Source organism: Lissotriton helveticus, chromosome 4_1, assembly GCF_964261635.1.
Source record: "Lissotriton helveticus chromosome 4_1, aLisHel1.1, whole genome shotgun sequence".
Taxonomy (NCBI): domain Eukaryota; kingdom Metazoa; phylum Chordata; class Amphibia; order Caudata; family Salamandridae; genus Lissotriton; species Lissotriton helveticus.
In genome coordinates, this window is record NC_136063.1 from 77,133,381 (window position 1) to 77,158,554 (window position 25,174).

At 50.4% G+C, this 25,174-nt stretch overlaps 1 protein-coding gene across 1 annotated transcript in view; it reads left to right on the top strand.

The window, feature by feature from the left end:
* The first annotated feature begins 10,915 nt into the window (after positions 1–10,915).
* LOC144828355 (uncharacterized) overlaps positions 10,916–25,174 on the top strand; it is a 58,728-nt gene continuing 44,469 nt past the window's right edge. The window contains exon 1 of the mRNA XM_078686471.1: positions 10,916–11,249. The gene's annotated coding sequence lies outside the window, so the exon portion shown is untranslated. The remainder of the gene's footprint in view (positions 11,250–25,174) is intronic.

The following is a 25,174-nucleotide window of genomic DNA, read 5'->3' on the forward strand; positions in this document are numbered from 1 at the left end:
AACTACATCCACCACCACCACATCCACCACCACCACGTCCACCATCACTGCGTCCACCACCACCGCTTCCACCACCACCACGGCCACCACCACCACCACGTCCACCACCACCACGACCACCATCACTGAGTCCACTACCACCGCTTCCACCACCACCACGTCCACCACCACCACCATGACCACCACCACCACATCCACCACCACCACCACCACCACATCCACCACCACATCCACCACCACCACATCCACCACGTCCACCCCACGTCCACCACCACCACCATGTCCCCCACCACCACCACGTCCACAATCACCACGTCCACGACCACCACGTCTACCTCCACTACACATCCACTACCACCACCACATCCACAACTACATCCACCACCACCACGTCCACCACCACCGCGTCCACCATCACTGCGTCCACCACCACCGCTTCCACCACCACCACGTCCACCACCACCACCATGACCACCACCACCACGTCCACCACCACCACGTCCACCACCACCACATCCACCACCCTGTCCACCACCACCACATCCACAACTACATCCACCACCACCACATCCACCACCACCACGTCCACCATCACTGCGTCCACCACCGCTTCCACCACCACCACGTCCACCACCTCCACCACGTCCACCACCACCACGTCCACCATCACTGAGTCCACTACCACCGCTTCCACCACCACCACGTCCACCACCACCACCATGACCACCACCACCACATCCACCACCACCACATCCACCACCACGTCCACCCCACGTCCACCACCACCACCATGTCCCCCACCACCACCACGTCCACAATCACCACGTCCACCACCACTACCACCAACACCACCATGTCTACTACCACCACCATGTCCACCACCATCACCACCATGTCCACCACCACCACATCCACCACCACGTCCATCACCACCACGACCACCACATACAACACCACCATGTCCACCAGCACCATGTCCACCACCACCACCACATCCACCACCACCATGTCCACCACACACACCACCACCACGTCCAACACCACCATGTCCACCACATCCACCACCATGTCCACGACCATGTCCACCGCCACCACCATGGCCTACACCACGTCCACCACAAGGCCACTACCACGTCCACGACCACCACATCTACCTCCACCACCACCACATCCACTACCACCACCACATCCACAACTACATCCACCACCACCACATCCACCACCACTACGTCCACCACCACTATGTCCACCAACACCATCATGTCCACCAACACCACCACGTCTACCACCCCTACCACCAACACCACCATGTCTACTACCACCACCACCACCACATCCACCACCTCATCCACCACCACATCCACCACCACCACCACATCCAACACCACCACCACGTCCACCACCACGTCCACCACCACCACGTCCACCACCCCCATGTCCTCCACCACCACCACCACAATTACCACATCCACCACCACCACGTCCACCACCACCACGTCCACCACCCCCATGTCCTCCACCACCACAACCACCACATCCACCACCACCACATCCATCACCACCATGTCCACCACCACCACCATGTCCACCACCACACACACCACCACCACGTCCATCACCACCACCACGTCCACCACCACCATGTCCACCACCACCATGTCCACCGCCACCACCACGGCCACCACCACGTCCACCACAAGGCCACTACCACGTCCACGACCACCACGTCTACCTCCACCACCACCACATCCACTACCACCACCACATCCACAACTACATCCACGACCACCACGTCCACCACCACCGCGTCCACCACCACTGCGTCCACCACCACCGCTTTCACCACCACCACGTCCACCACCGCCACCATGACCACCACCACCACATCCACCACCACCACCACATCCTCCACCACCACGTCCACCACCACCACCACGTCCACCCCACGTCCACCACCACCACCACCATGTCCCCCACCACCATAACATTCCCCACCACCACCACCTCCACAATCACCATTTCCACAACCACCACCTCCACCACCACCACCACCACCTCCACCACCACTACGTCCACCACCACCATGTCCACCACTACACCCACCTCCGCCACCACCGTGTCCACCACCACCATGTCCACCACCACCACCACCACATCCACCACCACATCCACCAAGTCCACCACCACCACATCCACCACCACCACTACATCCACCACCACTACATCCACCAAAACCATGTCCACCATGAGCCGAGGCCACTACAACGTCAACCACCACCACGTCTACCTCCACCACCACCACTTACACCACCACATCCATCACCACGTCCATCACCACGTCCACCACCAAGTCCACCACCACAACCACCACCACATCCACCACCATTTCCACCACCACCACGTACACCACCACCATGTCCACCTGCACGTCCACCACGTTCACCACCACCACATCCACCACCACCACGTCCACCACCACCACGTCCACCACCACCACGTCCACCACCACCATGTCCACCACCACCATGTCCCCCTTCACGTCCACCACCATGTCCACCACCACATTCACCACCACATCCACCACCACCATGTCCACCACCACCATGTCCACCTTCACATCCACCACCACCAGGTTCACCACCACGTCCACCACCATGTCCACCACCACCACCACCTCCACCACATCCACCACCACCCTCTATCTATCTATCGCCCTCACTCTATCTAACGCCCTCATTCTATCTATCTGTCTATCTATCTATCACTCTCACTCTATCTATCTATCGCACTCACTCTATCTATCGCCATCACCCTATCTATCTATCTATTGATCGCCCTCACTCTATCTATCTATCACCCTCACTCTATCTATCTATCACCCTCACTCCATCTATCTATGGCCCTCCCTCTATCCATCTATCACCCTCCCTCTATCTATCAATCACCCTCCCTCTATCTATCTATCACCCTCCCTCTATCTATCGCCCTCACTCTATCTATCTATTGCACTCACTCTATCTATCTATCGCATCACCACAGCATCACTCAGCACCACAACAGCATCACTCAGGGGCACCACAACATCACTATGTGCTACCACAGCATCACTGAATGCCACAGCATCACTCATTGCCAGCACAACATCACTCAGCGTCACCACAGCATCAATCTGTGCAACCATTCAACTACAACTGGTTCAAATATGTTCTCTCAATGTTTCAAGCTTTATTACAAATGTCACAAAAAGAAGTTAATATTTCACTTCCGTTCTTGGATTTCCATCACAATAAAGTACGCTGAACATAATCTTCAAAAAAGTTATTTACAGAAGTTTAAACTATTGCCATTATAATTTACAATAACTTTTATTTAAGTATTAATTATTTAAAAAAAATAAAAGCCATTGTTATTTGTAATATCAATACATATAAGTCACGTAAATACATCACATATTGCATTACAAATGCTATAGGTGTCACATTTGCGAAAGATATAACTATTGGCATTGTAAATGGCAAAGCTATTAATTTCGCTATTTTCAAAACCAACACATCAATAAAAAAATGGTTATTTACAATACCAATAGCTCAAACTTTCCTAATGCAAGACCTATTGCATTGCAAATGCTTGTTAATGGAAGATCGGAAGTTCCAGTTTCCACTTGGCGACCGTCGACCTTTCGATGCTCCTCGGGAGCGGGCGGTTGGGTATAGTGCCAATATCGGCTAACACTCCCCCTCCCCCATACAGCATTCTCCTAGAGCAATAACCAAACTAGACACCTTCTTTGAGGAGGAAACTGCTGCAGGTTTATTAACATTACAAATATGCCAACATTGGTTAGTTATCTTACGGGCGATCCCAAGGCAGGCAGCCCCTCACCGCCTGCCACCTGATGAGCCAAATGACACCGTGGCCCTGCCTAATGGTGTTTGCCATATTTTTGGGGAGGGGAGACCCCTCCCACCGGTGGGCCAACAGCCCACCCCTTTGCTCACACCCCATAAAGGGATGGAGCCTGCCAGGCAACCCCCGGTTGCTCAGGTCCACAACCATCCGTAGGACTAACGGGGCAATGTCGCCCCTCCAGGGTCCAACGCGAGGACCTCCCTGTGGATATTTGGCCTTTGCACCCTTGTTGTGCTCCTGCAAAGGGTACCTGTATGTACCTTACAGCATCTGGATCACCCTGTAACTCCACCACAGCTCTGCGTGTGGCCTACGTCACCCCAGAGCACCCCACCAAGTTAGCCTCTATTACTTACACCCTGCTGTCTCCAAGGCCTCCCCCAGATCAAGTAAGAACAGGTCCATACCCACTCTGGACAGGTGTACCCCACTTTCATCCAGACACCCTGAGGCCTTAGTGTGCAGTAATCCATGAAGGATGAAGCCAAAACCCCTATGCTCAGTGAATTTTCTCATGGCGCTGTTACCCTTCGTGCGAGAGACCTCCATGGCTTCCTTAGATCGTGCGCCCTGCCACACCCGCCGGGGCGTTACCTCAAACCACCATTTTTCACAGGTCCCCAGCTGGTTGCTCAATTTACACGTGGTGACCGTCTTTTCTTGAAGCAGTTCCCTTCTGCCCAGAGCTGCCAGGTCATTCCCTCTCGGGTGTATTACCAGCACATTAAGAGGAGGAATCCCCCCCCAGTTTCTGCTGCAGCTTCTTCTGCAAGCAGGCCCAGCGCATGCCCTGGTATCCTAGCCAGATAATGTCTGTGGCCATTGAGGCCGTTAACTCTCCAGCACGAGGAATCCTGGCCTCCCCTGACCGGGCTCCTTGCCCCATTAAGCGAGGAATTATGCCTGGCCCCTATAACTCACATGCCCCCCAATTAGTTGCTTATCTTGCGCATGGAAGACTTCTGTTAGGAGGGGAGACCCCCCCAGTCTGTGCTGCAGCTATCTTCAGCAGCTGTTCTAGCATAAGCCTAGGCCCCCTAACCAAATTAACATATTGGTGGAAACAACGCCTGCTTCTGTTTCCTGCATTCCGCCCCTCGTGCCACCCTCAAGACGTATGATAGGCCATATACCCAAACCATTGATCCTGGCAAAATAAAGAAATGCTGGTTTGCTTCACACCCTATATTGAGCACTGCACACCTTTCTATACACTCCTCTTTGCACTTAAGCATTTTTACCTGCCTTCTGCTGGTTTGAGGGCCTCTCCCAGGTCCAGCAAACACATCCATGCCCACTCTGGACAAGGGTATGCATCTTTACCTACATCCCGCTGATACCCGATCCTCTTACCGGTCCAGCAAACAAGTCAAAGGCCACTATTAGCAGGTGAAACCCCGTCTTCGTCATGGCACCCTGTGGACTAGGCAAGCAAAAGCACGACTCCCATGCCCCCAGTTGTTGCCTAACTTACACATGGAGGACTTCATCTCTTGCAACAGATCCCTCTCCCCAACGAGAGTCAAGTGTGTACACCGGGCCAGTGCTCTTGGCTAGTGGAGCCCTGTAGTAAATCATATGCAGAACTTGCCTACCTTTTTTTTTCCTATTGCCTGCAAGTCCATCACCGTCTGCTAGCGATCTACCGATGCTGAGTCACCATGCTACTGTCCCCACCCTGTCATGAGTGGTCCTGTGCCGAACTTCTGCTAAAGTAAACCAGGAAGCTGACAAGTGGATGGTGAGAGTGGGAGGACAGTTAGAAATGAACCCCCCCGTCTGACCACGGAATTTTACGTATGTTGTGTAGCCGTCCCGGTGTACCTACCCTGGTGTGGATTACCCAACCCCCAGATTGAGATGTTGCTGGGATGCAGGAGAGGAGGTGTAGGAGCTCTAATACACTTTATCATTTAGAGTCCCCCAACCAATGTATCCCACACCCTGAGGACATTGCCCCCCTCTAAGGGCAACCACTCCTACCCACCTGGCTAGGCCAGCTGTGGGGCAAGCAGTCTCATAACCATAAGTGAAGCGTCCTGTGGTACCCACTGTTTATGCTGTGGGGCATCCCCATTAACTTGCCACTTCCTAACATGGCGATCGCACGCTACCTCTGTTAGTGTATACCAGGAAGCCAGCAAGGAGGTAGTGAGAACAGAGGGACAGACTGAACAGACTCCAATCCCCATCCGACTAAGGGTTATGACTGATGATGCGTTGCTGTACTGGAGCACACCCCGGTTATGCTGAGGGACGATGTTTTAACCAAAAAGGTACACATGCTGCTTAAAATGGCCCTTCAGATCTCTGACTCCTCTATAGAAGATGAGCCTGTGGCTCTTAACCAAGAAGCCTGTATATAAGTGGCAAACATGCCGTGTATTTGAGTGTGCCGTCACTTGACACTGTGAAAATCCAGTCCCACCGGGGCTGCAATAGTCCTAAAGCTTCCAACTTTTTAAAGCAAGGACTGACCCAAACCAGCAGTGCTCAAACCCTCCCAAATCAAGTTAAAAAAAAAATTGGGGGGGGGGCACTGTCAACGTTAGCCTAGGCGATTGTTCCCATGAAGTCTAGTATGGGGCCTGCTACATCCTTCAAGAAATGCCTACTCTAGGAGGAAAGGCTGCGCAAAGCTGGCTGCTACCAATGTTAGTGTCAAAAAAATCCGAGATATCGGATAGAGAACCTAGCTGTGGTTGAGAATCACTATCATAGATGGATGTGACTTTAAAGAAAGAAAAAAAGGGGAGGATACCCTTTTTAGGTCGAGGCTACCGTCGCACTGCCTAAGCAGTGGGCGGAGCTGAAGATTTTATGTTGTGTAGTATGGGGGCTTGAACCCGCCCCTCTTCTCCATTGGCTGGCCTCGTAAATGCTGGCCAGCCATTTGAGGAGAGGGGCGTCACTCAGTTCAGGCCCCGTCTTCTCCATTGGCTGGCCTCGTAAGTGCTGGCCAGCCATTGGAGGAGAGGGGCGTCACTCAGTTCAGGCCCTGTCTTGAGCAGATTCGGGGGCGTTTTTCTCTCTTTTTTTAAGCCCCGCCCCTTTTCTAATGGTGGGCGTTACACCCTCCCTCTCGCCGAGGTCCCAGTCTGACCTAAACACGCCCCATAATCCAAAAAATGATGGGCGTTTCTCCGAGCCATTTGTGAATGACCTTGGAGAAACATGGTGGTGTGGAGCACTCCTCTCTTGCCTTCCGAGATCATAAGGCAAGAGAGGAGCGCTCCACACCACCATTTTTCTCCGAGATCATTCACAAATGGCTCGGAGAAACGCCAGTCATTTTCGGGGGGGTGGGCTGGCGTAACTCCGCCGTGAAACTTTATGTTTGCTGAGTCTACTAAATAAAATGTATGTTTAAAAGTAATTCTATCTTGTTGGCGCCTGTTCCCCTGCCTCCCGCCCCTCGCGCTGTGCAAGCCGCTGTTCCAGCGAACGCTGGTGCAAGGGCAGCTCCCACCCCTGTGCCAAGGAGCTGCCGCCGCTGACCATTGGCGGCCGCAGGGGCCTCTCCCTTGCTCCCTGGGCAAGCGCGGCCCAGGGCTCTCATATCACTTGACTCCTCTCCCAGGAGGCCGGATAGGCTAATTTGGGGCCGCCGCTGCTGCTTTGGTGCTTTAACGCCCTACAAGTTGTTAGCTTACCCCTTAGGAGCCACCGAGGCACCTCGTTATGAAGTGCACTTTAATCGTACTTGTTTAAAAGGGCTGCCGGCGTCGGATTTCAAAGTCTAACCCTATCCATCAGCAGGCCGCAGGCGAAAGGAGAGGTCTGTGGTTTAACAGAGGTAGGGGACATTTGTTTTTGTTTAACATGAAAGCCGTCCCACAATTGCTCCGGCCTAATGACTGTAGCCCATGTTTGTCTTTGTAGGTGTCTGATAGGCGCGCCTGCCAAAACCCTGCTTTCAATTAGGAGGAAAGCATTCTCCCCGACCGTACTCCTGCCCAGCAGCCACGCTTGCTTCATACACTGCTCCCTTCCCTCCCGGTCAGACCGTATTCACGTACCCTGCAGCCCTCCCTGCAACATGCTCTATACCCGGACTACTTTTTCTGCCCCATCGTCCCTGCTGTCACACCCTTTTCCCCGTACCCTCCTACTCCCGTACCCTGCAGCCCCTGCACCCTCTTTTATACCCTGCTAATGTCAATGCTACCTTTTCTGTTCCCTGCTACCAGACCTACTCCCGTACCTTGCACCTCCCCCCTGTCCCATGCACAATACTTCTTGGGACTTCAGGGCGCCCTGAACCCATCCCTGGCTGCTCTTTGGGAAAGCCTGGTTAAAGGCAATGCGGGCAGTACTGCCTAGTCAATAACATTTAATGCTGTCTGCTCCGGCTTGCCCTCCACCGCAGCAGATGGTGCAAACATTCCAGCGCTTCCTGCCTCGCGTAATTGCGGCCTCAAGAACCTATCTGTCCCAACAGAGAGGTACGTCACGCGAGGCTCAGATATCCCACACGACATTGGGGAAGAAGTGGTTAAAAAAAACACTTGAAGTGTAACAGAATGCAGTAAACGCATTTGCGAGCGATTAAGCTATTGGCATTGTAAATGACAATGCCATTTATTTATGTTTTAAAAACAAAAACATAAAAAAAAATGTCATGAGCAATGCCAATAGCTCTAACTTTAACAATGCTGAGACCATTGCATTGTAAATGCTTGTTCTTGAGTCCCCTCACTCACCGGAGTTTCCTCACGGTGACATGCTTCATCATTGGGGTCATCCCAACCCGCTGCGGGTTGAGGCGTGCTGCGACTTGCGAAATACGTAGGAGCACTGTAGGTGCGGACTATGTGTGGTGCAGTGTGAAAAAAGTGAGTGGAGTGGTGTAGATTAAAAATATCTTACTAGTGGGCGGAAAAGATTTTTTTTCGTGCTCCTAGCAGATATATTAAAAGGTGGGGTGGGTTTCTAGGTGAGGCCGGTTGTATAATGAGACCGGAACCCTAGTAGATAGCCAACTAGTTTCGAGCTGTACCCCTCAGCTCTTCATCAGGACGTCACAGGATCCAGCCCTGTGAGTTCCACTCCAAAACGTGAATGTTATGCCTAACAATGAGCATTGAAATTTGATATATACATACGACTCTTCAGAATTTCTGTTGTGTGTCTGTTGATAAAAAAAGGAACAAGGTTACAGTGCAGAGCCTCGCCGTCTGCCAGGTCTCCCTTGATTCTAAACGCTAAGTGAGGAAAGAATCAACAAATCAATGAGCCTCGTTGCTCTATGTAGAGCCTGTGGGTATAACAGTATAGTGTTTCTACATCAGGAATTAAAATCAGCATATATACATAGTTGCCCTAGTGCATACCGCATGCTTCGTGTTTCCTGTAATGAGAGGTACGTGTGCGGAGTAACGTTAAAACAGACCCGAAAGTCGTAAGTTGCCAAAAAAGTAACACACGAACATGTAAAATGACACTACAATAGACAGACAAAAACGAAGGATATCACATACGTTTCATAAGGCTCTAATAAGCCTCAAGGTCACTTAAGGGATTAAAGGAGGTCCGCGTGGTCCATCTGTCAATGGGAAAAAGGTTTGTATTACTTTCTGATGCTGTTCTTACCGGGGTTGCACGGGCGTGCTGTGTGTGTTAAACGCAGTCACCCCCTTGCTCCAATGTGCTTGGGTGAGGGAGGAAAGGGTAGTCTTACTTGGTGCGGACGACCTCCCTGCCGGTAAACCTACTCTGCGTCCCTCGAGACCGGTGTATTCCGTCTCGTTCGGGGGCGCCGGGTATATAGGAAACAAGACCCGTCCTGCTAGTTCTGAAAGCATAGAGCGGGGCTCTACATAAGATGGCCGCCACGCATTGGAACAACGCGGGGGCCATCTTGGAAACCCTGCTCGAGGTTACAAGTAATACTATGACTTGGCAATAGAATACGAGTGAATTAAAACAAAACTAAACAAAACGAAACAAAGCCCAACAACCAACAGGACACCAAAATCACGGTGGGACAAAATGACAGATTGGTTAATAAATGTACTAGAAAAGAAAACATTAAAGATTCCAAAAATTAGCTACATATGAGAGATTGCTCGATATGGGGATAAATATTGGTAAAATAAAAATAAAATAAACCAAGGTGTCATCTGAAAAAATTCATCTCAGTATATTCCCAGGAAATTGGTTTAAAAAATATTAACCTATAAGGGAAAGAAAGTGGTCAATGGCTCTCAGTGCTTGAGACCCAAAAATAGGTACAGACCAAAAAATGATAGTATATGCAGTCAGGTGCGCAACACCCATTGGGCTCATGGGGCTTCAGCCCCCCCTCCCCCCTCGTGTGTGTCAGCCCAGGCTGACACAGCTTTGCGGGCTGGCGATGATCTAATTGCAGCCGCACCCGAGTACTTAACAGGTCTTTTAAAGACCATTTACTGTTTTTGTTCTGTTTTAACCCCTTCTTTCAATCACTCTGTCTATGGTTCAAAGAACTAGCCCCCCCCCCCGAAATATTTTACAGCCCCCCACGAAATTTGTCTCTAGTTGCCCGCCTGTATGCAGTAGACCTTTGTACTCTCTACCATTCCTATGTGACTCTTAGAGTATATCCATTCGTATCTCTTCCTTGAGTGACTTTACTATTTGTACATTTTCAATTTTTCTTTCTGTTTGTATCTCTTCCTTGTGTGACTTTACATATGGTACATTTGCATCCGGGCTGTTAATAAACAGCTGTGCACTCCAGGGTTTCTGTTTGTATCTTTTATGTAGCAGGTAATCCTTAGTCCTTATGTTTTGCAACTGGTTCTTGTGTAAAGCGCCCTGACACCTTTGGGTAAAGTTCACGCTCTATAAAATCGCATTAAATAAATAAATAAAATAAAAAAGTCCGCCATGCTCACCAGGGGGTGTCTGTAGTGCTGGACTGCCCCAAAAGTTACTCCACCACCCCCCCTCCCCCCCCATCCCCTAGATCCACACTGCGCGTGCGCCCCCCTCTAACACTCTCTCCTCGGACCCCTCCTTTGCTGCTCTGGACTCATTCCCGCGGTGGCGCTGGTGCTGCGAGCGCTGCACGAAAAGAAGATTAAACGTGGTTAACGAGGCGCTGTGTGCACGGGGCAGGATAGGTTTGCCAGGGCCCCCCCACATCCGGACACATTGCTTCTCACTCTGGGGCCCCTGGATCGTGCCTTTGATCCCGTCCCTGTCTCTCCTTTTGACAGATAACGCCGGGGCCGAGCCGGGGCCCTCTCACTGTCCGCTGCCTGTACCAGGACCCAGGGGAGAGGCACCCCGACCCAGGACCCAGGGGAGATGCACCCCGACCCAGGAGAGGGACCGGAGTCCGGGCCCAGAGTCAGGTGAGCGCTTCATGAACTTTACCGGAAGCCTCTGGTTCGCCCTTCATAAATGTGAATATTATTCATAAACGGGTTTCCAGTTTTGATGTTTCTATTAAATGCTGCCGCTGGTAATTCTCTTCCTATGAGGCATGGACCAGATGACGTGCATTATCTATTTACTTCTCACATTATAATCACATTGTTTAATTTCAAGGCCGCAGAATAAACGTAGCGCTGCGGGGGGTGACTGTCAATGTCTCACTAAAGGCCGCGTGTGAAGGGGGTACAGGCAGCTGAGCTCAGCTCTTTACCCCAAAACCACTACTGGCAGTTTCATATTCGAGGGGCACCTTTGGGAATGTGACGTCACTCATGACGTGTCCTGTTATTAGCACTAGAAGAAAGCCGCACCTGTGAACTGCTCACCAGGGCACCTGGAGTGCACAGCTGTTTATTAACAGCCCGGATGCAGGGTTATTTTTTATTTAATATTTGGCTTCTCTGCTCCATTCACGCTGTTAAGAGCGGGTTTGCCCTTTTAGTTTAATTGCTAATATTAAATGTTATAAATCTAATTAGTTTTGTGCTTTGCATCCAGGGCTGCCCGGCTGCATTTCACTGAAACAGCCAGGGCGGAGTTTGACTTGTAGCCAGGGCTTTAAGTGGAATAAAAAACTGTTGGGGCAGAGGGTGGAGGGGGTGTCTCTCAAAGGGGCGTGGCCAATGCAATTAAGGCCTGGATTAAAAACACGTAAACTAAAAATCTCTGTTTAGCATAGTGTCCCGCCCGACTTGTATTTTGCTGTTTCTGTCATTGCATCCAGATATATGACACAACAAGTAACATCAGACCTACAAGAAGTCAGGACTATTGGCTTTGTCAATGGTTGTTAGTTTCATAAGATAAATAAGCAGCGACTATGGCTTGATGGATTGAAACAGATTCTACTTCAAGCCCTGGTGACTCCACGACAATGTTGTTGCTCCTGAGTTTCAAAAAGAGAAGTGAAATCCAGAGAGAAAATGACTCTCTTTAAAGGATTTCCCTTCCCCTACACCGCTCACCTGGCATGACGTCATGCCGTAACTGCTGCACTAGTGAGAAGTGAGCAGTGTGAGCAGCGCACACTAGTGAGAAGTGAGCAGTGTGAGCAGCGCACACTAGTGAGAAGTGTGCAGTGTGGGCCGCGCACACTAGTGAGAAGTAAGCAGTGTGAGCAGCGCACACTAGTGAGAAGTGAGCAGTGTGAGCAGCGCACACTAGTGAGAAGTGAGCAGCGCACACCTGTGAGAAGTGAGCAGTGTGAGCAGCGCACACTAGTGAGAAGTGAGCAGTGCGAGCAGCGCACACTAGTGAAAAGTGAGCAGTGTGAGCAGCGCGTAATAGTGAGAAGTGAGCAGTGTGAGCAGCGCACACTAGTGAGAAGTGAGCAGTGTGAGCAGCGCACACTAGTGAGAAGTGAGCAGTGTGAGCAGCGCACACTAGTGAGAAGTGAGCAGTGTGAGCAGCGCACACTAGTGAGAAGTGAGCAGTGTGAGCAGCGCACACATGTGAGAAGTGAGCAGTGTGAGCAGCGCACAATAGTGAGAAGTGAGCAGTGTGAGCAGCGGACATCGATGTGCCGTGTCACTGCAGTCCAGAAGAAACAGACCTCCTGTGCCAGGTCCCGAAACAGAGCCCGATAGAGACCCGTTTCGAGGCCCCCTTTAAAAAACTGCTGGTGCTCAGCATCAGTGAGACCCGGCCCACTTAAAGCCCTGTTTGTAGCGCTGAGCTGCTCTCTGGTGCCCCTTGCAGCGCTAGGCTGCTGCAGAGCCTCTCTTTCAAACTCTGTCACCCTTGACCCTGCCTGGCTGGGAGGACAGTAGGTTAGTGATCTTTCATTTCAGGGGTTTGACGCATTTAAATGCTTTTTAGAGCTTCTCATTGCTCAGAAGGTGCAATTTCTGATATTAGTCGGTTTCCATTCACCTTATAGCTTGATTTTGGTTTATGATAGACGCGCGCATGGCTAAACCAGGCGTGTCTCTACCATGCTGCGTGAACTACAAATGCAACTTACCCGTGCATTTATTTACCAGGCATACCTTTACCTCGTATGCCTTTACCACCCAGCGCGAACCAAGAATGCAACTTAACCACGCATTCCTTTACCACGCATGCCTTTACCACGCATGCCTTTACCACGCATGCCTTTACCACGCATTCCTTTACTACGCATTCCTTTACCATGCATGCCTTTACCACGCATGCTTTTACCAGGTATGTCTTTACCAGGCATTCTTTTACCACGCATGCCTTGCCCACGCATGACTTTACTACGCATTCCTTTACTACGCATGCCTTTACCACGCATGCTTTTACCACGCATGCTTTTACCAGGTATGTCTTTACCAGGCATTCCTTTACCACGCATGCCTTTACCACGCATTCCTTTACTACGCATGCTTTTACCAGGTATATCTTTACCAGGCATTCCTTTACCGCACATGCCTTTACCACGCATGCCTTTACTACCATTCCTTTACCACGCATTCCTTTACCACGCATGCCTTCACGACGCATGCCTTCACCATGCATGCCTTTACCACGCATGCCTTTACCACGCATGCCTTTACCACGCATGCCTTTACCACGCATGCTTTTACCACGCATGCTTTTACCAGGTATGTCTTTACCGGGCATTCCTTTACCAGGCATTCCTTTACCACGCATGCCTTTACTACGCATTCCTTTACCACGCATTCCTTTACCACGCATGCCTTCACGACGCATGCCTTCACGACGCATGCCTTCACCACGCATGCCTTTACCACGCATGCCTTTACCACGCATGCTTTTACCAGGTATGTCTTTACCAGGCATTCCTTTACCAGGCATTCCTTTACCACGCATGCCTTTACCACGCATGCCTTTACCACGCATTTCTTTTACCATGCATTTCTTTTACCACGCAAGCCTTTACCAGGCATGCCTTTACTACGCAGTTCGAACCACGAATGCAACTTAGCCGTGCATTCCTTTACCACGCATGCCTTCACCTGAAAATGTCATGGTAATGGCATAATAAGTAAGGGGGTATGCGTCGCTAAGGTCGCCACTACCACGACCCCAAACCCCATGCCCCATGCCCACGCTGTTCATAAAACTACCCCAACCCCTTCCATTGCCCCAAGACCTACCCGACTCCCAAGCCCAAAAACTACCCCGACTACCCACTCCCTCCCCTTGCCCTGAGGCCTAAAACCCTGCCCCTTAATATACATTACCCTGACTCCCCCACCCCCTCTCTGTCCCAAAAATTATCCCAACCCCTTCCACTGCCCTGAGACCTCCCCTAGCCCTAAAAACTATATTGACTACCAATTCCCCTCCTCCTGCCCAGAGGCCTTATCCCTGCCCCTTTACATACACTACCCCAACCCCCCTATCCCAACGCTGTCCCTAAAACTACCTCAACACCTTCCACTGCCCTGAGTCCTACCCCTCCAGCCCTAAAAACGACCAGACTACCCATTTCCCTCCCCCTGTCCTGAGGTCTAAAACCGTGCCCCATTACATTACCTACCCCGACCCCCCCCACCCTGTGCTGCCCTTAACACTACCCCAACCCCCAGCCCAGCCTGCCCCACTTACCTCATTGTGCCCTCTGGCATTCTTCCTAAAGTGTTCCTGCTTCCGCCTTCACCACAGCAGCAGCGGGGTTTCGGCGGGCGGCAGTTATGTCCGGGGGACGGAGAGAGGAATAAAGGACTTTACCTATAGTCCTATAGTCCTGACTCCGCCGCATTTACTTCCTTTCAGTGGCCACGATATATACGGGGGAGACCTGATGCGTGTTGCGCTATAGTTACCGGCATCTTCTTTGATGATTCCTGTCCCCGCCTCAGTCTCCTGGTGTTTACGGCTGTGGCGCAGATATCAGCAGTGATCAGTGTGTTTCCAGTTCCAGTTCCTGTCCTTCCCGTGTGACAGTAACGACTGCCGTGGAGAGCCTTATTGATGGATGCATTTAAGAATGATTTGAACATGTTTATTAATTCCTCTGTGGAAAATGCTGTTGAAGCCTTTATGAAGAGGTTTTCTAAGGATATGGAAACCTCTCTGTTATCTCTAATGTCCAAAGCTTTGGCCCATTCTGCGGGGGATAGCAGAAAGAGAAAGTTGGTGCCTTCCAGCAATAATTTCAATGTGTCTGCGACTATGAAGTCACGAGTGGTCAGTGAGGTTTCCTCACACAAGGTTGAGGACGTGGTGCCTCCCAAGCCTCCTGCTACGGAGGGGTTTAATGTTAAGAATGCTGGTAAATGGAAATCAAAATTAAAAAAATGCCGAGGCACCACAGAAATTGGGTTATTTCTCAAATTTTGGACACTGGTGACGATCTTGGGGACGCAGATGATGAGTTTGACCCTTTAGATGCCAATAATCCTTCTTCCCCTCCTGCTAAACAGTCAAGAACTGATTCTTTTTCTTTTCAACCTATTTTGGATTCTGAGGGTGCTCCCAGGTTTGACCCTTCTTCTATTCATCACCCTAACTCTACGGAATGGTTCCCTGCATCTCATGTAGGTGGTTATATTTCAGCTAGGCTTCATCTGCCTTTGGACAAATCCACCCGGACCAGGCTCACGTCTGAATGTCCCAAACCTTCCCTTCCTTCCAATATCTCCTCTGCTCCGACTTTGGATCAACCCTTGCTAACTTTCTTCTCAAAGTTTGGAAAAGATCCTCGTAGAAGGGGGGAATAAGGCCTGGTCTACCTGTCAGGACAAACTTTTGGATGTTAAAGGTGTCATGTTCTTTCAGGACGATATTTAGATTTTTGGCAAATCAATGGAAGAGCATGACACCAGAGTGATGACAGTCCTCGATATCATCAAGGGGAGTGGGTTGACCCTAAGAAAAGATAAATGTAAGTTTGCACAGGAGGGCGTTGATTATTTAGCTCACCACATGTCTGGGAAGGGAGTCGCGCCCAAGGTAAAAATACTTGATGCCATACAGCGTGCACCTAAACCCAAAAGCAATGACCAGCTCCGCTCATTTCTCGGGCTGGTGAAATATTATTCTAAATATATCAAGAACTTTTCTGACAAAACCTGTAGGTTATGTTGTCTCTTGAAGAAAAACAAAAAGTATGAGTGGGATGAGGATTGCGACAAGGTATTTGAGTCCATCAAAATGGAAATTGTTAATGCTGGTCCACTCAAAATGTTTGATTTTAATGATGCATGTATTTTCACCACTGACGCTAGCAATGTGCGCCTGGGTGCGGTACTTATACAGGTGAGAGCTGATGGAAAGGAAGAGACTATTGCTTTTGCTTTCAGGATGTTACGAGGTGCAGAATCAGCTTGCTACACTATAGAGAAAGAATCACTGGCCATGTGGTGGGGCTTCCAATACTTCAAAAATGTTGTGTGGAGAAAAGAATTCACTTGAGAACAGACCACAACCCTTGTTAGATCTGTTTACGACCAAAGGTGGGGGCAGAGCAACTCCTCACTTCGCCAAATGACAGTATAGACTCCAGGGCTTTCAATTCAAATTTGAATATGTGCCTGCAGTTAAGAACTATGTTGCCGATTGTCTCTCAAGGTTGCCATTGGATGAAAATGATGTAGGTCTGGACGATGTGGAGGTGCTAGTAATTGTGTGTGCAGTGTGCTTTATCAGCGTCTCTACTAATGGTGCATTGTCTGAGCAAGAATGGTTGGATGCAGTATCTTGTGATGGAACTCTGCAGGAAGTGATGAAGTGTATGGTGAATGGTTGGCCTTCAGTTAGGAGTATTCCTGAGGCATTAGTTCCCTTCAGCAGAGTTGGAACAGAACTGTCCATCATTGGGTGCATTCTACGCAGGTTTGGGCAACTAGTTGTCCTTGAGTGTCTTTGTGAGAAAGTTCTTGTGTTGGCTCATGAAGGGCATCCTGGTTTTCGGACCATGAAAAGAAGGATAAGAGAGGATTTCTGGTGGGCTGGTGTCGAGAGGATGATCAAGAATTACATTAGGAACGGTTGTGTGTGTGTTCTTAGTGACAAGTCACAGGTTACTTGTCCATCCCCTGTCAACCCCAGTGTGGTAACAAACTTGCCTTGGTGTAAAGTGGCGTTTGATGTTGCTGGTGCTTTCGGGATTGGGGGTAGTACACCCAAGTACGAATTGGTCTTGATTATATGTCAAAATAGCCAGAGGTAAGATTTGTAGACAGTGTGAACTCAAATGCCATCATTACATTTTTCAAAGAGACATTTTCCAGGGAAGGATTTCCTGAGGAGCTGTTAACCGACAATGGAACCCAATTAATATCCAGGGAAATGCAGAATTTTCTCGTCAATTCTGGCATTAAGCACACGTTAACTTCCCTTTACCATCCTCGTAGCAACGGTCTTTTTGAAAGCTTAAACCGTTGTATCAAAGACCAGTTGCAACTCATACTCATAAATGCTCTACAATGGAAGAAGCTATAGATGACATGTTGTGGGCTATGAGAACTACCCCTCCACATAAGCACTGGAATGTCCCCATTTACCCTGTTAAGGGGAAGGATTGCTGGTTCCAAACTCAATAAGGAATGGATGGAAAGGAAAACTATTGATGCTGCGAAGTTGGCCAAAGTTGCAGATGTGAGATCTGCTGTGCAGAAGAGATAAGATTCTACAGATGGTTGTTACTGTGTTTTGTCATTTCAGGTGGGCAATTGGGTGAGAGTTAAAAGACCGAGTTTTGTTCGCAAGGGTTGGTCATGTTTTTCTGCACCCATTCGGGTCTAGAAGGTGGGGGAACCATGTCTTGGTACTTGAGAATGGGAAAACGTGGAACAAGTGTTTCATTTCGGTTGTACCCAAATCCAAGGTGGAATATGTTGGGAGGAGGATGAGTGTGCATGTTGACACTGACCCAGCTCAGTCTAATGGGGTGCGTGTTGACACACACACAAATCCTTCGCATTCTTCAATACCCATTCTTTCCAGGGCAAGCTCGATTTCAGTTACCCCTGTTAGAGCGTCTGTCAGAACCAGGTCTCGTTCTGCTAAGTTTTGCAATTACAAAATATTTTGATTCTATAACATTGCCACATACTTTTGCTATGTAGTTCTTTCTGCCTGCGCGGTCTTGGGTGCTCTGATGCATCTGGAACAGCGTCATTTGGCTCCTCCCCCACACGTCACTGAAGTACATTGTTTACGTGCACTTAACAGTATAGACTCTGTGTGCCTTAACTTTATCAATGTGAAATGTAGTCTTTCGAACCTAATACACCATCCTTACCATTAAAATGTTCACTGTATAGGTGAGAGATTCACATGTGTGTGCTCCAATGTGCATTTACATCAAGAATTGTAGTTCTTGCTTATATTTACATTTGTGTATTTCAGTTATATTGCATTTACTGAAAGTGCAACATGCATGCAATTCTGAATTCATTATTAACGTTTACCTTTATTTGTAGTTGTACGTGCACAGATAGCCACATGTTAAACATGCACACTGAAATGCACAATTCAAGTTAGAATAACTAGGCCTCCATTTCTTTTCACATGAAACTGTACTCTTCCTTCCTTCGTTCTTGCCTGTTCTTTTTCTTGCAAGTGCGTTCACATGGTTTCATTAGTTAGAGAACAGAATATCAATGTATTAGTGTTAGGGAGCCTGAGAAGAAGGACCGTGGCAGGTGCACTTAGAGGCAGAGTGTTAACAGAAGATTTCTATTTATTTTGTATCAAGAGTCGCGCGGTACCCAAGGTTGATACCGTTGCCCAGGCTCATGAGATGAGAGAATTTAGTAATGTTGCAGGTGTGGACTGTGGGAATGGGAAGGACAAAGCAATCGTTGATGATGTGGATACGGGATGATACTCTGAAGGATTCTTTGGTATTAATTGCTGTTCACACCGTTTGACTTTAGGATAGTTTCCTTTGCACTTTGAGAGGTACAGACCTCTCAGTTTTCTTTTATATTTGCCTGAGTGTGGCTTTAGGCTAACACTCATTCCCTTATCCTTAGAAGACTCTTGCCGAGCGTCCACTATGCTGACACCTTCCTGCATTTCCCAAATCCTCATTTTAAATTATAGTCCTGATTATATGACTTTAGATCTTATTCATGTATAGGAGGGAGCATCAGAGTTCTTTTACAGAACATCAAATATTGCTACTTGTTAGACCTGGCACCTTGGCGTGAGTCTCCCTTCCTCTTTTTGCTGATGTGCCTCCGATGTTTTGCTGGTATTCGATGCTGAGGGCACTGCGCCACGGCCAATCCATGTCGCAGTGCAAGTGCTCCCAATATAAAGTGTATGTACAATTGATTTCCATGATTGGCTTATTTGATTTACTATCAGTCCCCAGTAACGTGCACGAGGAGTGCCGGGGCTTGTAGATACAAATGCTGCTGGTGGGCTTGCAGTGCTGATTGCGCCACCCACAAAAGCGGCCTCGAAAGATGTGTCTCGGGTCGCCATTGCTGACCCCGCGTGCAGTCTCGTATTGCACGCTGATTGCGCAAGTGCCCACACTTGCCAGTCCCAAAACCTTCCCTCACCTTCATATCAGTCACCCCTATGGTAGGCCTACGGGCAGGGTGCATTGTAAGCGTAAGGTAGGACAAGCCTCGAGTGTGGCATGTCCTAGTAGTGAATTACCGCCCTTTTGGTTCTTCACTATTGAAGGGCTACCTGTTCTCTTAGGCCAGACGAGCTGTCGGAGCTATTACACGCTATAGTCCCGGCAGGCTCCGGGAACACGGTAGCAGGTCAAGTTTAGTATGCCTGAACTCAGAATAATAAAATACTTCCTTTAGTAAGGTTTATTTTAATATCCTGTGTTTGCAAACGCTACTTTTAGAAAGTTAGCCTTTGCTCGCCTAACTGTTCAACCGCCTCTGCCAGGATGTGTATCTACTGTCTGGGTTTGTGTGAGTGACAGGGCTGGGAGATTCCCGGGGATAGTCGGGTGCTCCAGGTGGTGAATAGAGTACTTACACCAGGATGGGTGGGCGGAGTAGTCCTTGACTCTGAATAGGGTTGTGCTCCTCCACCACAATGCTGGCTCCACCGCCCCGCAGAGCGTCTGATGTCTCTGCCCTGAACCCTGAAAGAAGACGGTAGCGTCCTGTCAACAAAGTGCTCCAGAACTGGGTTGAACCAGGCTCAGGCCCCCTGGCCTGCAAAGACAAAAGAATCACAGTATAAATGTAGGAGCTCCGCTCCTTACAAATCAGATCCAGTTTTGACCACGACGAACCTCATCCTGACTAGAAGGACCAAGAGAAGCTGAAGGACGGAAACCAGTCTGTATCCTGTTAGACTGTCCTGCAGTGGTGCCTTGCTGAGAACGGAGAGGAAAGGACCAGAAAGGACTTTGAAGACTTGTGCCTGAAACGATCTCCAAGGGCTTGATCGAGAGCTTGCCCCCTGAACGGAACCCCAGGACCATTGGGTTCTATCTGCTTGTGCCCGTCCGCTGTTGGGCCTTAGTTCTTATTCCCTCGCCAGAGTTGTGACTCGGGTGCCTTCGCCCCCTCCCAGGTCGTGACAGCTCAGAGCCTGGTCGCCCCGCCGTAGAGAGCCCCGCTCATCCCTGAGTCGCTCTCCGCTTCAGTGCCGGGCTGCCTGCTCTACTGTCACCTCGCCGCTAACGGAGCGCGATTGTGTACCTCTCATCTCTCCAGCCGGAATCTGCACGGAGAACATTTCCATAGCCTCGGACGGTCCGTACGTTGCAACGTACCCGACTGTCTCGCTTTGTCCTCCTGCATACCAAGGCTCGTGCCGCACCTCAAGAAGGGCCTCCCCGTACAGTGGTACTGGAAGCCTGGTGCTGCACCCGTCTGCCCGAGAACGCGATGCCCCTCACAGATCCACGAGTACGACCCAGCGTGCTAAGAAGTAGTACGCCCCGCAGGCCTGAACTGCGCCTCGCCCCGTGAGCTGCATCGATCCCGGATCGCCGCAACCCTCCACAGTCTAGCTCCCCCGCCTCGCTCCTCGAGGGAGACCGAGCCGGAGAGATCCTCGGGAGAACCGTCGGCCTCGTTCGGGGTCAGCCCTCACCAGCCGCGCCTGAAACGCCTCGGACTTCCACAGCAAGGTACATTCGAACTCCGTCTCGAGTTCATATCGGATCCAGGGTCCACAATGTTCTTATTTCCCTGTCTTCGTACCTTGCCGAACAACGAACATTGAAAGACTAAAGTTTGCCTAGTGTAATCTGGTGGCCCCCATACGCTAAACGTTATTGTTGGTCTTGTGATGATCCTGAATCTATCTTTTATATAAAGTATACGTATTTTTGATACAACCATTTGACTGGTGTCCGTTTGTGGTGGGTCAGTGGGTTTGCCGTGTGTGATCATAAATGCTTAACTTACTATCGCCCTGAAGATTAGCCTTGTCTGCTCGCGCCACGTTGCCTAGAGGGTGAGCAGGGGTTATTCAAAGGAGTAGTTCCCTTGCCCTGACGATTGGGTCTCAGGGTCCCTGCTTGTCACAAGTACCTACCTGTGCCAACCAGAGACCTTCGGGTTCCAACATTGGTACCAGCGGTGAGGATATCGGATTTGCATTTATGATTTATATACGGTAAATTACTGATCACCACATAGTGGGAGCAGACCAAATAACGAAGCCACAGATTACGTTCTCGCCGAGAGATCTCCAATCTCCCAACCATGCCTTGGGAAAAAGATTGTTTTTAACTGTGTATCGCGCCTCATACTTATCCACTGCAATGCGAGCCCTCTGATAAGCGGAAGCGCTAATTTTAAACACGCTTTTTATTTGCACTCGTTTTTTCACTAAAACCGTTTTAATTTACTTTAATCGACTCCTCTTTCGTTTAGGACCATTGCCCACATACTAGCACTGTAATTGTGCCTCCACCGCTCTTTTAGCGGATCGAGTGGACAGGGGAATTCTGTGTAGCCGCCATATTGGTTGTAGCTGGGGAGGTCTGCCTGTGTATTCACGCTGAGCGCTTCAGTGCTCAGACGCCCAGGTCAGGTGAGCCCTACTTAAGGCGAGCACTTGTGTGAGCTCAGCCTTGGGAAAAAGATTGTTTTTAACTGTGTATCGCGCCTCATACTTATCCACTGCAATGCGAGCCCTCTGATAAGCGGAAGCGCTCATTTTAAACGTGCTTTTTATTTGCACTCATTTTTTCACTAAAACCGTTTTAATTTACTTTAATCGACTCCTCTTTCGTTTAGGACCATTGCCCACATACTAGCACTGTAATTGTGCCTCCACCGCTCTTTTAGCGGATCGAGTGGACAGGGGAATTCTGTGTAGCTGCCATATTGGTTGTAGCTGGTGAGGTCTGCCTGTGTATTCACGCTGAGCGCTTCAGTGCTCAGACGCCCAGGTCAGGTGAGCCCTACTTAAGGGGAGCACTTGTGTGAGCTCAGCCTTGGGAAAAAGATTGTTTTTCACTGTGTATCGCGCCTCATACTTATCCACTGCAATGCGAGCCCTCTGATAAGAGGAAGCGCTCATTTTAAACGTGCTTTTTATTTGCACTCGTTTTTTCACTAAAACCGTTTTAATTTACTTTAATCGACTCCTCTTTCATTTAGGACCATTGCCCACATAATAGCACTGTAATTGTGCCTCAACCGCTCTTTTAGCGGATCGAGTGGACAGGGGAATTCTGTGTAGCCGCCATATTGGTTGTAGCTGGGGAGGTCTGCCTGTGTATTCACGCTGAGCGCTTCAGAGCTCAGACGCCCAGGTCAGGTGAGCCCTACTTAAACCTACCATGCTCACGCGCAGCGGTGACGCGCAGCGGGCGCGCCTGACTCGCGCCGAAGTCGAGCCAGAGTCCAGCCCGTCTGCGCCCGTCCGCGCTGAGGCGGTGCTGGAGGCGAAGGACATCGTGCCACACCTGGGTCCTGGGAAAACCCTAACAGGTATGTCCAGGGAGTTGTTACACTCCTATAACATCACTAACACACACTGTCATGGGGCACTAGATCCCGACAAATGGTTTGGACCCATCTGTTGCGGTCAATATAAGCTCATGTTGACCCCAGTGCCAGCCTTGGAGGTTCCCTCACACGATATCGTGTTGCGAGGAGGACTTGTCAATGCTCGCTCACTCTGCAAAAATGCTCAGCACATAAATGACCTGATTGTTGAGTCTGACTTGGACTGGCTCTTGGTCACTGAGACATGGTTGAGACCGTAGTCCAATCCGTATCTGGCTAATGCCCTCCCTTACGACTATCGGATACAGCGTCTGGATAGGAGCGAACAACGAGGAGGAGGGTTGGCTATAATTTACCACTACTCACTCAAATGCTCCATCCACGCATTGACAACCATTAAAGGGGCAGAAGCATTAGCTTTTTGTCTAGGAATCTATGATTCTTTTACCTTTTCTGGTGCCCTTATCTACCGTCCACCTGGTTCTCCTACCGAGTTTCTTGAAACCGTGGGGGATGCACTGAGTGATCTAGTGCTTAGATACTCACATTTTATGATGCTAGGAGATTTAAATCTGCACTTAGATTCTCTTAAAGAACCAGGAGTAGGTACTCTTGTGGATATCACCAATATTCTTGGTCTTACCCTCCGAAACCGGGAGCCGACCCATGTAGCCGGCCACCTGCTGGATTGTTTCTACTCTAATTCTGCTAGGTTAATGGTCAGGCAGCCGCGCCCTCAAACCTGGTCCGACCACTTCCTTATTCCTTTTGATATTGTTAGAAAGGCGATTCCAGGGGAGACAGAAGATGTCTGACTGCCGCCCCGAAACCCACCTTTCCGTATGGAATTGGCCGAGTGCCGTCGAGGGGCCTCCTTGGCGAGGCTCCTCTCCTACTATCGTAACAGCCGAGCAATCACACCACCGCAGAGAGACACCACACAAGAGTAGGTTTAAGAGTCTTTATATAAAGAATAAAGGCAAGATTCCGCAGCAATATGTACAGGGGGATCGGGAGATCCCAATCAAAGTCTCAATGTCCGGGGAAGGGGGTAGGGGGGCAGTCTTGGTACCAACTGGTACTAGGAAACCCTGCGCACAGCTCTCAATCCTCGAGCTGGGGGGTGCCGGGAGCCGCGACCGCATCAGCAGGGCTCCGAAGGTGGTTCAGCTTGGTAGAGCCGCGACAGCGTCAGCAGGGCTCGGCGGATGGTTCAGCTTGGTAGAGCCGCGACAGCATCAGCAGGGCTCCAGGGATGGTTCAGCTTGGTAGAGCCGCGACAGCATCAGCAGGGCTTGGCGGATGGTTCAGCTTGGTAGAGCCGCGACAGCGTCAGCAGGGCTCGGCGGATGGTTCAGCTTGGTAGAGCTGCGACAGCGTCAGCAGGGCTCGGCGGATGGTTCAGCTTGGTAGAACCGCGACAGCGTCAGCAGGGCTCAGAGGTTCCAGGTTCCAGAGTTCTTCGACTCCTAGATACAACGGACTTCCTGATCCCCGGCTGGCCCAGATATAGGACTGGAGTCCTTTGATGTCCGGACCCTCGCGCCTGGGGGTCAGAGGGACCGGGATGAAGGTGTCCAGACACCGAGCAGGGGGGTGGAGCCAGCGCCCAGGGAGGCCGGAGGGCGATCGATACCAGGCGTCCGGGGACGGCTGGAGGGCCATCGAAACTCTTCTCCTCCGGGATCCGTCAAGTGGCCACTTTACCACCTGGGTTGATCTTGGTGCCATGATGTCGGGGCTTCGCTGGGGCCGCGGCCGGGGTCGGGCCGAGGCCACGTGCTCGGGACGTGATGGGCCCAAGATGGAGTCGGGCCTGAGAGGGTGGCCCGGGGTGGTGACCGGACCTGCAGAGTTGGGGCGAGCCGGGTTCGCCGGGTTCCAGAGGGGGAGAGCCGTGGTTTGCAAAGGGCGGCTCTCGTCGAGAGTTCGTTGAGGGTGGTGTCCGGAGGGGTGACAGCGGGTCGATGGAGGGCCGATGTCGTCCAGGGTCCGCCATGCGGGAGGGGTAG